Raw genomic sequence first — 15,416 nt, 5'->3', positions numbered from 1 at the left:
GCAGTCTTTGTACATATGATCTCTGCTTATGCAGCTTCAATCTTTTGTCCTAAAATTCTATTTATTTTACCAATGTTTATTTATCTTTCTGAGAGAGAGAGAGAGAGAGAGAGAGAGAGAGAGAGAGAGAGAGAAAGAGAAAGAGAGAATGCCAGTGCATGAGCAGGGGAGGGGAGGGGCAGAGAAAGAGGGAGAAAGAGAATCCCAAGCAGTGTCTGTGCTGTCAGTGCAGAGCCCAATGTGGGGCTTGAACTCATGAACCATGACCTCAGCCAAAATCAAGAGTCTGACACTCAACTGGCTGAGCCTTCCAGGTGCCCCTATCCTAAAGTTTTAAAGTTATGTCTTCTTTCTCCATAGTTCTATCACAAGTCCCATATAGGCCACCTATTGGTTTGGCTTGTTTGTTGGGTTATCCCTGAACCCACCCTTGTGGCCAAGAAGATAAGGGGCTTTTTTGTCCAGGACATGGTCATATGCTTGTGTCTTGTTTGAGAATTTTCCTCCTTCCTCTAGGAAAAGATGAGTTGTTTATTAGAAGACAAGATGCCAGGCAGGCCAAAACAACTGATATCCATGTCAACAGAGCAGTATTGTTTTCTTTTTTCTTTTCTTTTTTCTTTTCTTTTCTTTTCTTTTCTTTTCTCTTTTCTCTTTTAGTTTTTCTTTTCTTTTCTTTTCTTTTCTCTTTTTTCTTTTTTCTTTTCTTTTCTTTTCTTTTCTTTTCTTTTCTTTTCTTTTCTTTTCTTTTCTCTTTTCTCTTTTCTCTTTTAGTTTTTCTTTTCTCTTCTCTTCTCTTCTCTTCTCTTCTCTTCTCTTCTCTTCTCTTCTCTTCTCTTCTCTTTTCTTTTCTTTTCTTTTCTTTTCTTCTTTTTTCCCCCCTATTTTACAAACAAGAACTTTACCTAAGCTCACATAGCAGAAGGGAACTGTAACCCCATCTGCCTAATTCTGAAGCCTATGTGCCTACAAGAGAGGTAGCAAAGTTGAGAGTATAAGACTTGAGTCAGAATGCCTAGGTATGGTTTCTGACTATGTGACTTAAGGCCTAGCTCTGTTGCCTTGAGGAAGTATGTAATATCTTCAAGCTTTGGTTTTATTATCCATAAAATAAAAGTATTAATTGTATCTACTTCCTAGGGAAATTGTGAACATTAGATGATGATGACATAAATGTATAGACTTCTTTCTTTGTATGGTTCCTAGCATATACCATTATTACGGTGTTTTTGTTGTTTGTTTTGTTTTTTAACTTCAGTATAGATAACACTTATATTAGTTTCAGGTGTACATTATAGTGATTCAACAATTCTATACATTACTCAGTACTCATAAGTGTACTCTTAATCCCCTTCACCTATTTCACCCATCCCCCTCTCCACCTCTCCTCTGGTAACCATCTGTTTGCTGTCTTTAGCTAAGAGTCTTTATTCTTTGTTTTATTTCTTAAATTCAACATGTGAGTAAAATCATATGATATTTGTCTTTCTCTGACTGACTTATTTCATTTAACATTATATTCTCTAGCTCCATTCATGTCATTACAAATGGCAAGATTTCAAATTTTTTCTATGGCTGAGTAATATTCTGTTGTGTATATATATATGTGTGTGTGTGTATACATACACACACACACACCGTATCTTCTTTATCCATTCATTTATTGATGGACATTTGGGCTGCTTCAATAAACATAGGGGTGCATATATCTTTTGGAATTAGTGTTTTCATATTCTTTGGGCAAATACCCAGTAGAAAAATTAATAGATTATGTGATAGTTCTATATTTAATTTTTTGAGGAACCTCTATACTGTCTTCCACTGTGGCTGCATCAGTTAGCATTCCCACCAACAGTGCACAAGGGTTCCTTTTACTTCATATCCTTGCCAACACTTGTTGTTTCTTGTGTTTTTTATTTTAACCATTCTGACAGGTGTGAGGTGGTATCTCATCATGGTTTTGATTTACATTTCCCTGAAGATTAGTGATGTTGAGCATCTTTTCATGTGTCTGTTGGCCATCTGTATGTCGTCTTTGCAGAAATGTCTGTTCATGTCTTCTGCCCATTTTTAATTGGATTATTTGGTTGTTGTTGTTGTTGTTGTTATATAAGTTTTTTTATGTATTTTGGATACTAACCTTGTACCAGATATGTCATTTGGAAATATGTAAAATATTATTATTTTTTCTCTTATTCAGCTAGATTGCTTTCTATTACCCTGTCCTCCAGGTCACTAATTCATTCTTCTGCTTCCTTTAGTGAGTCTCTTATTTATATTATTTATTTATTTATTTATTTATTTATTTATTTATTTATTTATTTTAGTAGGCTCCATGCCCAGCATGGAGCGTGAACTCACAATGCCTCCATTGCAAATCGCATGCTCTATGGATTGAACCAGCCAGGTGCCCCTCATCTAATGTATTTTTTAATTTCAGTTATTGAGTTCTTCATCTCTGATTGTATCTTTTTCAAGTTTTCTTTGTTAAGCGTGTCACTGAGGTCCTCTACTCTTTTCTCAAGTCCATTGAGTATCCTTATGATTATTACTTTACATTTTCTATCAGGCGTATTGCTTTCTCTGTTTTGTGTAGGTCTCTTGCTGTGATCTTGTCCTGTTCTTTCATTTGGGACATATTCTTCTGTTTCCTCATTTTGTCTAACTCTCTGTATCTGTCTCTATGTGTTAGGAAAGTTAACTATGTCTCTTACTCTTGAAAGTAGTGGCCTTATTAAGAAGACGTCCTGCTGTGTTCTGCAATATAGTGTCCCCTATTTACCAGACACTGGGGCTTCATTGATGTTTCCTATGTGTGTTACTTGCACCCTTCTATTGTGACTGAGCCACTCTTGACTTAGTTCAGTTGTCTGCAGTGGCTCTCTTTGCTTGTTGTGGACAGGGTTTGGTCCCTTGTATTGTTAGTGGGCCAATGTGGGGTTGCCTAGGGCTTAAACTGAGCCAGACCATGCATTTGCCCAAGATGCAATGGCACCTCCTGCAAGAGAACATGGGGGTGGAGCATGTGGTACCAGCAAGAGGTATACTGGTGTGAAGGGATCTGCAGCTCTGGGAACTGAGGCAGGCTGTTTGGAGGGGGCAGATCCACAAAAGTGAATAGTGGTGGGACACACAGAGTTAGCAAGGTTTGTATGAGTCTGGTGTGGTAGGGAGCTGAGGTCTGGATGGAAGGGGGAACACAGGAGAACACAGGAGTAAGGCTCACCGTTAGCAAATTAGGTGGTGAGTGTTGGCATAGTGGTGGTACCTGCAGGTGTCTGTGTGTTTATGCTGGAGGGTGGACAAGGTATGTAGCATCCCCCAGCTCCTTTGTCCCTGAAAGTGTCTCCCAGTGATCCTTGCCCCTCCAGCATATGCTCTGAGATTAACAAATCTCCATCCATATGCCCCAGGTATCTTTCAAACTGCTGCTTCTATGCTGTATCTCCCTGGGGGTAACTTCTTGTGTTATCTCTTTAAATTGGGGACTCAGTTTCCTCTTCCTCTCCTTCATGTCCCATGAACCTGCTGATTTTTAAAGTGCCACGTTTTAAGCCTCACTAATTGTAAGAACTCAATTGAATTTGGCATCTTGGTTTTCAAAGACAAATGGTATGGGGATTCATCTGCCCTGTGTGGGCTCCCTGGTATGACTCTGTTTTTCTCTCCTCTTCATGCCCCAGTGTCCTTTCCTCCTGTAGACAGTTCTGTGGGACCATTTAGCTTCTTTTAGCTTTAGCTTCTGACCACATTGTTGCCCTTTCTACTCTTCCATGTGGCCCCTTCTCTACATTTAGTTGTGGAGTTTGTTCTGTCAGTCTTCAGGTCATTTTCTGGGTTATTTACACTGATGTGAGTGATATCTAGTTGCATCCCTGGGAGAGGTGAGGTTAGAATTTTTCTGCTCTTCCATCTTCCTTGTAAGTTTTGTTTTTGTTTGTTTGTTTTTAATTGCAAACCTAAGCCACAAATCACCAGTTCTGACTACTTTTATAAACTCAAACCGTAACCTGACCGAAATCCCTAGTTTCTCCCATTGCTTAGTATGTTCAACTCCCTTCATTTATTATTTTACATTTTACATTATTATATTTTACATTTTACATTTATTTTCATAGTCTGGTTATTTTTGTTTGGCTCTTTAATCATTACTTAATGAAGAGATTAGGTTGTACAGAAAGGGAAGCGTATCCTCATCACCTTCACTATATCCTCATAGTACTGAGAAACCTGTATTAAGTATGTACGCAGTAAATATTTGTTTTCATTTGCTTTTTTATACTTCTGATTGTGGGTTGTGTCTTGAAAGACTATCCATAGAGAATTAGCAGGGGAAACATGATTTCCTGTTTCCTGAGCTTTGTTGGTGAATCTAAGATTGAGGTTGGGGCTGGGGGTCTGATCTAGGTAATTTGTAGATGGGGAAAATATGCTCCTGGCTGCAATAGGAATATACACCAGCAGAGAAAACACCTTCCTGGGCTCCTAAGAAATCATTCATCTTTCCTTCCCATTGATCTTATTTTCATACAAAGTTGAGGCAGCATGGTGAGACTAGAATTTTCTTTGGAAAATCCATTAAAAAAAACACACTTAGGACTGGGCAAGGAGAGTTTTCTAAATTGTTTCAATTATTTGCAATGTCCAAGTGCCAAATGGGGGCTTTATTTATCTTAAATGAAGAAAATTAGCTATTTAGCAAGTTCACTCTTCCACCCACAAATCTTACTTATTTCCTTTTGAAATAATTACAGATTTTGGTTGGTATAATAGGAATGTTTTGTGTATGGATTTACTGTCAATGAAATACAGAAGAGCTATTTTCCAAGTAAGGTGAAATTTAATGCCAGAATTTCACTATTTAAATGTCTTAGAGATTAGACTGTAATGATGAAGATGATGTATGATATGCATATAGTATATGTGTATATAGTACTGTATATATAATTACAGAGAGAGAACCTATCTGGCAAGTGATAATAGTGAACTCCTTAAATGTTACAATAAAATGAAACAGCATAGTTAGATTAATGCAATGTTTCTTGAATCCTTGCTATAGACTATTCAAAAAGGAAGCACATAGTTGAAATGCCTCTTCATGAGAATCACAGAAGGACCCTCATCATTATTTGATTCTCCCACCAGAAGTGGCTTGAACAGAGCCTTGTATAACTATGTGAACTGCCTGAATTATTTTATTTTTTAATGGATTTATTATAGCAACCTGGTCAAGGTTCAAGATCACTCACTCTTTTCTTCTGGTGGAACATAATTTGGCCACTCATAAGCTGTAGCATTGGACTGCAGCCTAAAGGCTAAAAAGCCTATATCTTTCAACAAACCTAAGACAGTAACTATTCCCTCTATATTTACAGATTATTTTTTTCTTTGCAAAAGTAATAACACTCAGTAAACAAGAAAGTGCTGCTAGCATTTTGGAGTTTTCAACTAATTCCTCAGCAAAGACAATTTACTGTACCATGGTTGTATTTAGTGTAAAAATAAGAGGAACTTCCTAGAGACAGAAGTGATTTTTCTAGTTGGTTACCTACAAGGAGATGTATTGATTTCTATTGGTAGTACTCGTTTCTGCCTACAGATGTATGTTGTGTCCAGGGGTTCAGAAAACAGGGCTTTTAATTCTTTGTAAGTAGTAGCATCCTATGAAAGGTATTTTGTTGTTGTTTTAACTGCAACTACAAAAAATATTGCACACGTCAGTTTAAAATGAATTGACCTTTTGTTTCAACGAGGGCGGTGTGTTGCTTGTTATAGAGTGACTCCATTTGCCCATGCAAATAAGCACAAAGCCAGGATATTATCAGGCAATGGCAAAATTAAGAGGTAGGTCAGATTTAATGGAAACATCTGTCATTAACCCTTTTACAGAAACTGCCTCGGGGAATCCTTGCAGATAAAAGCTATGCTAAGCTATCTTACCTTGCTTTGCAGAGCTGCAAAGGGATGGCAGTCCTAATGTACAAATTCTGTTCAGAGGATTTACTTTAAAGAATGCCGCATTTTAGAATTTGGGAGAAAAAAAGGCTTATTTTGTATATTTTCCTCTTTACAAAAAAAGTAAAAGACTATGGAACAATTAAGGCTGTTGCTAATTTTTAGATTTTCCACCAGCAGACTTCTCCCTGATGGTTACATTATGCCATTCCAAGAGTGTCATCTTATTAATACCTCAAATCACAAATAATATATTTAGGTACTATTTCCTGAATTAGAAACAAAATTAGAAGTAGAAATTAGAAAAAAATAGAAACAAAATTAGGAAAACAATGGTATCCATAGCTGCAGATGATAATATATCTTTGCCTATTTTGTGCAGTGGTAATAAAAACTTGATTTTCTTAACTGAACATTTATTGAAGGTAATTCAACTTAACAAAAATTTAACAGTCACTTGGATGTCATTTATTTATATTTCTCTAAATTATCGGTTACTAATAACAGAAACATATGAGTCAGTTGGTTTGCATTTGCGATGAAATTGAAACCACAATTTAAGATTACGAGTCATACAATAAACTGCATTTGAAAATAGTTTTTTTAACTTATATAAAGTGAACACAAGTGTTAATAATATCAATTTCCTAGTTAGTAAAGAGAGGGGAGGAAAATCCCTGAATATCTTCACAGGAAAAAAACTAAATAAAAAACAATTCTTCTGGTGCTTTTCATTATGTTTATTCACAATACAATTGCCCTTAACATTATTTCATTCCTTTTTTCTCTTATATTTTTATTTTCACATTTGCCTTCATTGTGATATTTTATTAATTCTTCTTAATTCTATCTTTGTGTTTTTTCTTCCTTAATTCTCTTTGTCTTCACACCATCCTATCATCAGTATAGCTGGGCTTTTACTTTCTTTTTTACCTCTTTGAAAATAGGATGTACCAATAACATTGTACCCCTCTTTTGATGATTTCTTCTAAATAAGATTTCAAGCTTATCTAACTAAAACAAAGAAACAAACAAACAAAAACCATTGTAAGATGAACAGAATGGACGTTTACTTTCCCTTTTGGGGGGACTTTTTATACAATGTGTGACTTCACTACTTTGAGTAGGAGGGACCCACAAATGTTTGTGCAAGCAGTTGAATGATGAACCATTTTAATCTGCACCCAACCTTCCCAAACCATGGGATTTAATTGAGTTGAACTTTTCTGAATATTACTTTGGGTAGATTAAGGAGCATGAAAGAGAATTAGAGCAACCATGGATGATGAGAACAGAAGGCAAGCTAAGGGCCAAACACAAGCTAGCTGCCTGCCCTCCCCCCCCCCCCCCCCCGGCTCCACCAGGTAGAATGTGTGTGATTTTCCTCAAGCACACATAGCTGCCAAGAACAAGGAAAAGGAAAGAAAACAAATGGTTGACCGATAGAGATCACAGTCATGCAGGACATGAGTCTCCATCTGTTTATAAATACCAATAGCCTAATCTCCAGAAACCTATAGACTCAGTTTCCTAGAGCCCCTAGTATCACCCTTCCCTCCATAGTGATGTGGGGGAACAAAGACAAGAAGGAAATGGCAGGTAAAATTAAATTTCCTTACGACCTACAGCCCATTGCAGCTCTTTCTGACCATGGATCCTGTCCCTGTGCTTTAATAAAATCCCCTTTTTGCACCAAAGATGTCTTCAAGAATTCTTTGTTGGCTGTCAGCTCCTAACTCCACCCCCCTCCATCACTCCAAAACCTCATCATTGGATATATATCTGCTTTTTAAAAATACAGTATTAATTTTTAACGTTAAGCTTTAGTATGTTTGAGAACTATTTTTGAACCACAAAACCAGCCAAGTAATGTCAAGTTTCAACTGTAGAATTAAATGGACTTGAAAGCATCTTATGCTGTTTCAGAATTCATCTATTACTTTTATATTAGTCAAGAGTTAGCAATTTATTTCAAAATATAAATCATGTCTGTTGCTTTCTGTGCACGCATGCGTGTGGACCCATATCAGTGGGTCCATCCCTTTTGGACTGTGTGCCCCTCAAAGTCTTTTTGCACTGACCATTTTGTACAGCATTTATTTCAACAATATGTACAATTAGTCATCTGATTAGTTGTTTTTTTTTTTTAATGACAAATGCTTTTAGTGGGCACTTGTATGCTAATGCTTGAATTTTGTGTGTAAATCTAAATGTACAGGAGGGCTTGGCCAAGAACAGTTTCAAAACAGTTGCAGCACATCTGACCCTAGACCTGATTAAAGATCAAGAACATTCAATGCTATCTTATTCCAAATCATAGTGCTGTAGGCTCTTGGTCCCAGAGGCAAGTGTGACCTGCTTAGTCAATTGGCAAGTAACACAGATTTTGTGGAGTATGTGTTACTTTCAAACAGCAACCAGAAACATGGTATTTACCAATAAGATTTTCTTTTTATTCAGCCATGGCCATGGTATCTCCTAGGTGTCATTGCATTTTGTTCTTGTTTCCTCATTTATAATATTGTTCGCATTTAATAGTTGGACAACATGTTTCAGGGATGTTGAAATTTGGCTGAAATATCTATTTTGAAGGAAATTTTACTTTTTAATTTTTATTAGGTTTTAATGATTCTCTTCTAAGAACCTTTTGGTGATTAAATAAATGTTCAAAGCAAGACCTGTGAGTTAATAAACATCTTGTTTCTAGTTCACAGGGGGAGACACTATGCATTGAAAAGAGGGTATATGCCATCCAGGATGGTTAAGATTTCTCTTTGATCTTTGCAATTTCTTTGTTACAAAGAAAGAGCTGTGAAAATCCCTCTGTGGTTTATAATTTGAGGCAGGACAATGATTTTTCTTTTTCCACATCCTGTGGACAGTTGACTTGTATCTTAAAGACCCCTATCAGTTAGCTGCACTGTTGGCAACCCTTGCCACATTGTATCTCTCTTTGATAATCAGGACATGAATCCTTAGTTTCAATCAATAGGTGCCTCTTTCTTGAAGGAGTTATCTGAAGTAGAAGAAGCAGTTTTCCTGACCGATGGGCCTACTGGGCCTAAATCTAGATTCTTAGGATGAAACATTGTATTGCTGATTTTTCCCCCCAAACCAGAGAAGTTCATTGTTATGCTGACATGACATTTCAGAATGGTCTACTGGAATTCTCTTTTTACGTTCATTTTTTGAAAATTTCAATTTATTGAATTGCTTTTTGAATATCATTATACGGTTCAGAATTCAGAAAGTATAAAAATGTGCACAACAAACAATTTTTCCTATTCTTGCTCTCCTTTTACCCAGTTGCCACTCCCCTCACTCCTCAAAAGTAACGGTTCTAATTGGAAATGTGTATGTTCTTCTGGACTTTCTTTACTTGCTGATTCTTTTTTAATAGGTCATACCTATTCTCAGTCTCCCAATTTATACATGTCCTTGTTCACTTGACGTTCATAAAGTGTCTTACTATGAAGTGACATTTAACAATGTGCATGTTGAATCTGGGTACTTTTTGCTTGGCTTTGCATTCATCTTTCCACTTATGTTTTGAAGAGACATTTCATATTTTCTTTGCTCTAATTCTGGTTGCCAGGATGGCTAAATGCCATTCCTGGAAGGGGTGTGCATTAGAGTTGGCACAGACAGAACCACTGGCACAGGAAAAGGAAACCATTCCTGTGTCAAGGAGATTTATCTATTCATTATTTTAAAAATTATTATTGTTACCATCACTGACCATTCATTGTGTGTGACCCGTGGCTTGGGTACCATTTTAAACAAAGAACAAGGCATGTTCTCAACTGAGCGTGTTGGGGCTCTATCTGTGGTCAGATTATGATTTTGGTGGCCAGACCTTTCCTTTACCAGTAAGTAGCAAATAGTCCAATATTATTGTTTTCAAACTGTCCTCCAAGGAAGGCAGTAGTTTTTTTGTAGATGATCCGAAAGCCATTTAGTAAAGGGAGGAGAAAAGAACATAACCGTACTACTTTTAGCCCTTTTCTAAGTCTTATCCTTGTAAGATTTCTATTGAAGAAATATTGTGACAGTTAAAAAAAAAAAAAAAAGTTTGAAATCCACTGCTGTAGAAGAGTAAATGCCCTAGCTGGAGTTACAGAAATCATGTTCTTTAGTCTGGCTGTGGCTCATTTTTGATTCCATGTTGCATGGGGTGCAACAATCTGATGAGAACAAGTTGTACCCCACTTTGCAAAACTGATATGATTTTGGAAAAGTTGAATGTAAATGTGTGTTATCTAATTGACTTACCCTTTCCATGCACTAGAGAAAAATCACTGTTTAGAGGGTTTCGGTGGGCAATTTTTTGTAAAGGATTTCTTTGTGAATGAATAATGCCCTATGTTATGTTGTCTGGGTTTGAGCATTTTATTTATATTTTCTTTAAGGGAACAGCATGTATCCAATAAGAGAGAGTATGGTAGCGTTGACTTCCTAAAATACTTGAAAGGTGTAACATTAAGGGATACAATTATCAGAGGGAAGAAAAGAAGCAACAAAGGATTGGAAGGAGTTTTATTTACAAGAACTGTGTAAAAGTGGTTTCTGAATTTTGCTGGAGTACAGGAGGAGAATGTAGCAGCTAGAAGAAGTGAACTGGCAGTAATTTGAAGATGAGAGAATGGAGAAGATGATCTAGTTTACTGAAGAGTTTTTACTGAGAGATTAATGTCTGTAATGAGGATTTTGAAAGCACCTATATCATTTTCTTTATGATATTTTGACTTTAGTATCTGTTTACAAATTAGGGAAAGTAAGCTATCTTAAAATTAATAGGATTAAAATGTTAAAGTTGTTACTTTACATTTGGAAGTCAGTCCAGTTCATTTATGTAGCATCTGGTTAGAGTTTATATATTAAAATATGACTGTATAAACAATGTTTCACATGTCATCAGCATTGAATAAATGATCATTGAATCCTCCTAAATGACATTCACACGTATCCCAATAATTCTAACAGCACTAGCTGCCTTACCATTAAATAGGTTTCACAACGGTTAAAAATCAAGATAGGAACTTCACATTTTGTGTGTAAATTAGTAAGTTATTTACAGATGTCAGTAACATATTTAAGAAAACTGAGCAAGGGCAATAGCAGAAAAGACATTAGTTAACATTGGAAACTATTGTTTTGATTAGCTAGGTAATATTAAACATATTGAAGGTGATAGAGGCAGAGATTGTTCATGTTGCAATGTTTCTTAAATTCTATTTAAACTGTAATAAATTGAAAGTCATGCATAGATTCTTTGCTTAATGCAGTCTTCTGTTTACTTTGTTTTATTCATAGTTTCTATCATGCCCTTTTAAGTTTGAACTACATCCTCTGGGTCAGGCCCAAAGGAAAGGCCACAAACAGTAAGCTTCTAGGGGTGCTCCACATTGAAGAGCAGGTTGAGGAAGAAGAGGCAGAAAAAGGCTGAGAGAGGCCAAGCAAGAAGTGGGGAGAGTCAAGCAAGAAAGATGAGGGTGGCAAAGAGCTGAGGAGGTTGTGTGCGACAGTCTTACCTGCTAAAGAGTGGTTAAAGAGCATGAGGACGGAAAACAGGCCAGTGGACATTGGAAATTCAGTGGCTATTGGTAACCATTGCGTAAACAGCTTCTCTAAAAAGGTAGGAGCCAAGCATTTGCAGCGGGTTGAAAAGGATACAGGAGATGAGTGAGAAGAGGCACTAAACTTGGCCTGGCTTGCAGGCAATGTGGTTGTTGGTGAAAAAAGAAAAGGAAGTGAGAAATAAGAGAAGTTGGGTCAACAAAAGATAGTATGACTACTTTACCACTTTGTGTTTTATAGCTATTTGTGACAAATAAACTCCCTTTGAAGGTGTTTTTTTTTTCTCTCTTTTCCTAAGTTACGTTAAAGGAATCTGGAATGGTTGGCACTGTTTTCCAAAGAGTTTTTTTTTAACAATTTGCTTGTGGTTTTTCCCTTTTTGTCTACTATTTTAACTATAAAAAATTGCTTAAATGGATATTTTTGTCTTCAACCAGGCGTTCATCCTCACCATGAGCACCGTATAGTAATGGGGCATTATTCTTTAATTTACTCCTGAGATCTACTTGCTAGAATTTTCCTTCCTTATTCTGAAGTTAGCTTGGCCTATAATTTTGTGTGTCAGGGAAGGTGTGTACCATATATGGCTTTGGTTGTGACTTGGTGTCAGGGTTTTGCTAACCTTGCAAAAGAATTGTGAGTCTTTTAATCATTTTAATGTTTTGGGGGTGCTTAAATAAGGAAAAAAAATTCTCATTCAACTTAGTTTTGTTAGAACCCATATAAAATTACTTGAATCAGAAAGAAAAAAAACCCAACTACCTGTGTCTGGCATTTTTAAGAGATGGATCTTCGATAGTCCTTTCAATTTCTTCTATGGCCATTGGCATATTTAAGCTTTCTATATCTTCCGTCATTTGGTAATATTAAAGAAATATTATTATTATATATTATTATTATTTAATGTTACATATTAAAGAAAATTATTGTTAGGATGAGGGAAATGAGTATGTTTTAGTCTAAGGAGAAGGAACCTAGTGATGAATAGGAATTTATGATAAAAATAGACCCAGGAATCATATAATTAAGGAGAAAAATTATTCTGGTAAAAAGAGTGGTGGAATTAAGAATATAACTGGAAGGACCAGAAAGAATCAGAGAACACCTATCCTTCAACTTGAGAGAAGGACGTAAGGAAGGGCAAAGATAGACTAAATTTAGAGGTGGAAGAAATTGATACTTAAAGGGGAAACAGAAGGAAACAAAAAGAAAAAAAAAAGATTTATTCATTTATTCTCTGCCAGGCATTGTGTAATGTCTTGTGTAGAAATAATCACACTTAATCTTCATATAACTCTAGAGAGCAGGCTTTATTCTCTCCACCTGTATCTCTGGCTAAGGACACAGACAGGTTCAGTAATTTGCCCAAAGTATCAGGTCTCAAAACTGTGAAACTTGTATTAGTATTTGTTCAGTATGATTACAGAGGTTTTTAGGCAAAACTCAATTATTTTTTTCTGTGATTGGACAGAATTATCTACCAGTAGGCATGTATACTTGTATTTGTACAAATTTGCGTGTAAGTACACAACTGAACATAGATCTTATGTGTATCTAAATATCCAAATATATTAGGTGTATATATATAATTCATGTAAGAAAATAATCTAAGGATTTAGTCTAGAAGGATCCCTCTCTAGGTGCTAATGATAATATCAATCATAATGATAACAGCTTCATTTATTGAGCAACCACGTATTTGCTGACAATTTTCATTTCTTATATTTCTAGTTTCACTGTCATCATAGAGAGTAGAACTGTTATCACCATTTTTATGGATGAGCTGATTGAATCTTAGAGAATTTCAGAAACTTGCCCTGAGTCATTTTGGTATATTCCTGAGTAGGCATTCAAACCTAAGTTAAAGAACTGTACCTCTCTATACCAAGCATTACCTTTTTTGTGACATTCACTTATTAAGATTACCTAGGATGTGCTTTTCTTTTCATGGAAGCCACTCGGATGATTACAATTTACTTCTCAGATTTAACCCTGTGAATCTTCGATTCTTACAAGAGTTTTTGTTATGCCTCTGCTTAGGTAGGTATTCTTTGCCTGTGATTGTCTATTTGAACAATCGAAATAAAATAAAACAGATTCTCATTTTCATTTTGCTAAAATGGCTAGCTCAGTCCCGTGTCCAGGGTATACACTCATCTAGTGTCTGTCAATGACACTTATGATTCTCTGGGGAATGCATGCCTACTCAAGAGGACTGAAGAAACTTTACACCTGCCTATTTGTACAACAATGAAAAACGTAGCATTTTTTAAAAATCCTGTGACCATAGGACTTGTGATTTTTCTACATGGCAGAAAATGATTGAATGTAGACTTTTGAAAATTCGCATTTCAAGACACGTCAAAGGCATTTATAATGATCATATATAGTCGCTTACTTATCCACTCCCATTTCTTTCTCCCTTTCACTTTTATGCCTCTGCGCCCACAGCATGTGAAAGCATTGAAAGAAAATAAGAATCTTAAACTCATAAACATACCTGCTTACCATCTGGCAGGCATCCCAGCAGTCTGGTGATCTCCTTAGTTATCCAGCAGATAGTAGAAAAACAAGAGTCCTGTGAAGATTTCACATGTTGCCATATCCCTGCCAGATGGTGATTTGTAAAACACGGACAAATTGCACTGGCTCCACTTCCCTCCGACAATCACAACAGAAACACTATAGCAATGGTGTTTAATTTGAAAGCAACTTCAACTGAGTAACTTTTAAGGTATTAACATCTGAAGATTATCAGGACAAAATGTGTCATTATCTCCAGAGAGCTGGTCCTTCACAGGCCTGCTAGTCTGTCCACTGATACTTCTAGGATTCTCCCTTTAAAAAAAAAAATCTATGGAGGGTTGGGAAATGTCAACATCATGGGACATTTGATTACTACCTACTGATTCTTTGCCACAACATGATGTTTTTCTGTCATCTAATGATGGGCTGCAGGACTAAAAACTATATTGACAAATTTGACAATTGGGCAACCTACTTCACATTGGAACATGAAGAACCGAATCTGAGTAGAAGCAGGGAATTCTCCCCTCTAAGTGTTAATAAAACAGTAAGTACTTCTAAAATAATACTTTCCCACTGTTTTAGTTGTTCTCTGTGGTTGTCTACACAATACTCAAATCATTGGTCAGTTTAGAGTAAAATGTCAAACAAGCGGTTTAGCATTGGGTAAATAAACTACCAGTGTGTGGTTCTAATGTTTTCCAGCAAGTTTTCCTCTCAAAGCATAGTTGGCCAAAGAGGGAGGTCTTTTCAACTCTAGCAATGATTCAGAAGTCCCCCTGGATCCAGAAGACCAAAGCTTTGCCACTATTTAGGGAAGATGATAGAAGACAAACAACTCTTCTTTCCTGTTTTGGTAGCTAGATTTGGTTAGTACTTTGTTGACTAGGGAATATGCTGCCTATTTCATCTGATGATACGGATACAAAGGTGTTACATAACTCCATTTTTTAGTGAGGGTTTTATTTAAAACAATTTTTTTAACGTTTATTGCTGAGAGAGAGACAGAGACAGAGTACAAGTGGGAGAGGAGCAGAGAGAGGGAGACACAGAATTCGAAGCAGGCTCCAGGCTCTGAGCTGTCAGTAAAGAGCCTGATGTGGGACTCGAACCCACGAACCACCAGATTATGACCTGAGTCAGACACTTAACCGACTGAGCTACCCAGGTGCCCCTGGCGAGAGTTTTATTAAGATATATTTAAATAATAATCCCTTCATTTAAAGGGTTATTTTTAGCACATTTGTAGTTTTGTAAACATCACCATGATCAATTGTAGAATATTTTCATCATCTCAGAGAGAAATCCCATACTCGTTAGCAGTCATTTCTCATATCTCCCCCAACATTTTCCCCCTT

At 36.4% G+C, this 15,416-nt stretch overlaps 1 protein-coding gene and 1 long non-coding RNA gene across 30 annotated transcripts in view; one reads left to right on the top strand and one right to left on the bottom strand.

Moving 5' to 3' along the window:
* LOC113592992 (uncharacterized) overlaps nucleotides 1-14,832 on the bottom strand; it is a 46,056-nt gene extending 31,224 nt beyond the window's left edge. Inside the window, exon 1 of one of the 2 annotated variants that reach the window (XR_008300179.1) lies at nucleotides 14,033-14,832. This is a non-coding gene — a long non-coding RNA (uncharacterized LOC113592992). The remainder of the gene's footprint in view (nucleotides 1-14,032) is intronic. The other variant, XR_008300180.1, reaches the window with a different exon arrangement.
* SOX5 (SRY-box transcription factor 5) overlaps nucleotides 1-15,416 on the top strand; it is a 1,008,244-nt gene that overhangs the window by 492,050 nt on the left and 500,778 nt on the right. The window contains exon 1 of one of the 28 annotated variants that reach the window (XM_053226009.1): nucleotides 1,629-14,605. The exons of the other annotated variants lie outside the window; for them this stretch is intronic. The gene's annotated coding sequence lies outside the window, so the exon portion shown is untranslated. Of the gene's footprint in view, nucleotides 1-1,628; nucleotides 14,606-15,416 lie in introns of those variants that run through there. 28 annotated transcript variants of the gene reach the window in all.

This window comes from Acinonyx jubatus, chromosome B4 (assembly GCF_027475565.1).
Source record: "Acinonyx jubatus isolate Ajub_Pintada_27869175 chromosome B4, VMU_Ajub_asm_v1.0, whole genome shotgun sequence".
In the NCBI taxonomy this organism is placed as follows: Eukaryota; Metazoa; Chordata; class Mammalia; order Carnivora; family Felidae; genus Acinonyx; species Acinonyx jubatus.
The sequence above is the reverse complement of the archived record's forward strand: the minus strand, read 5'-3'. Positions and strand labels throughout refer to the sequence as shown.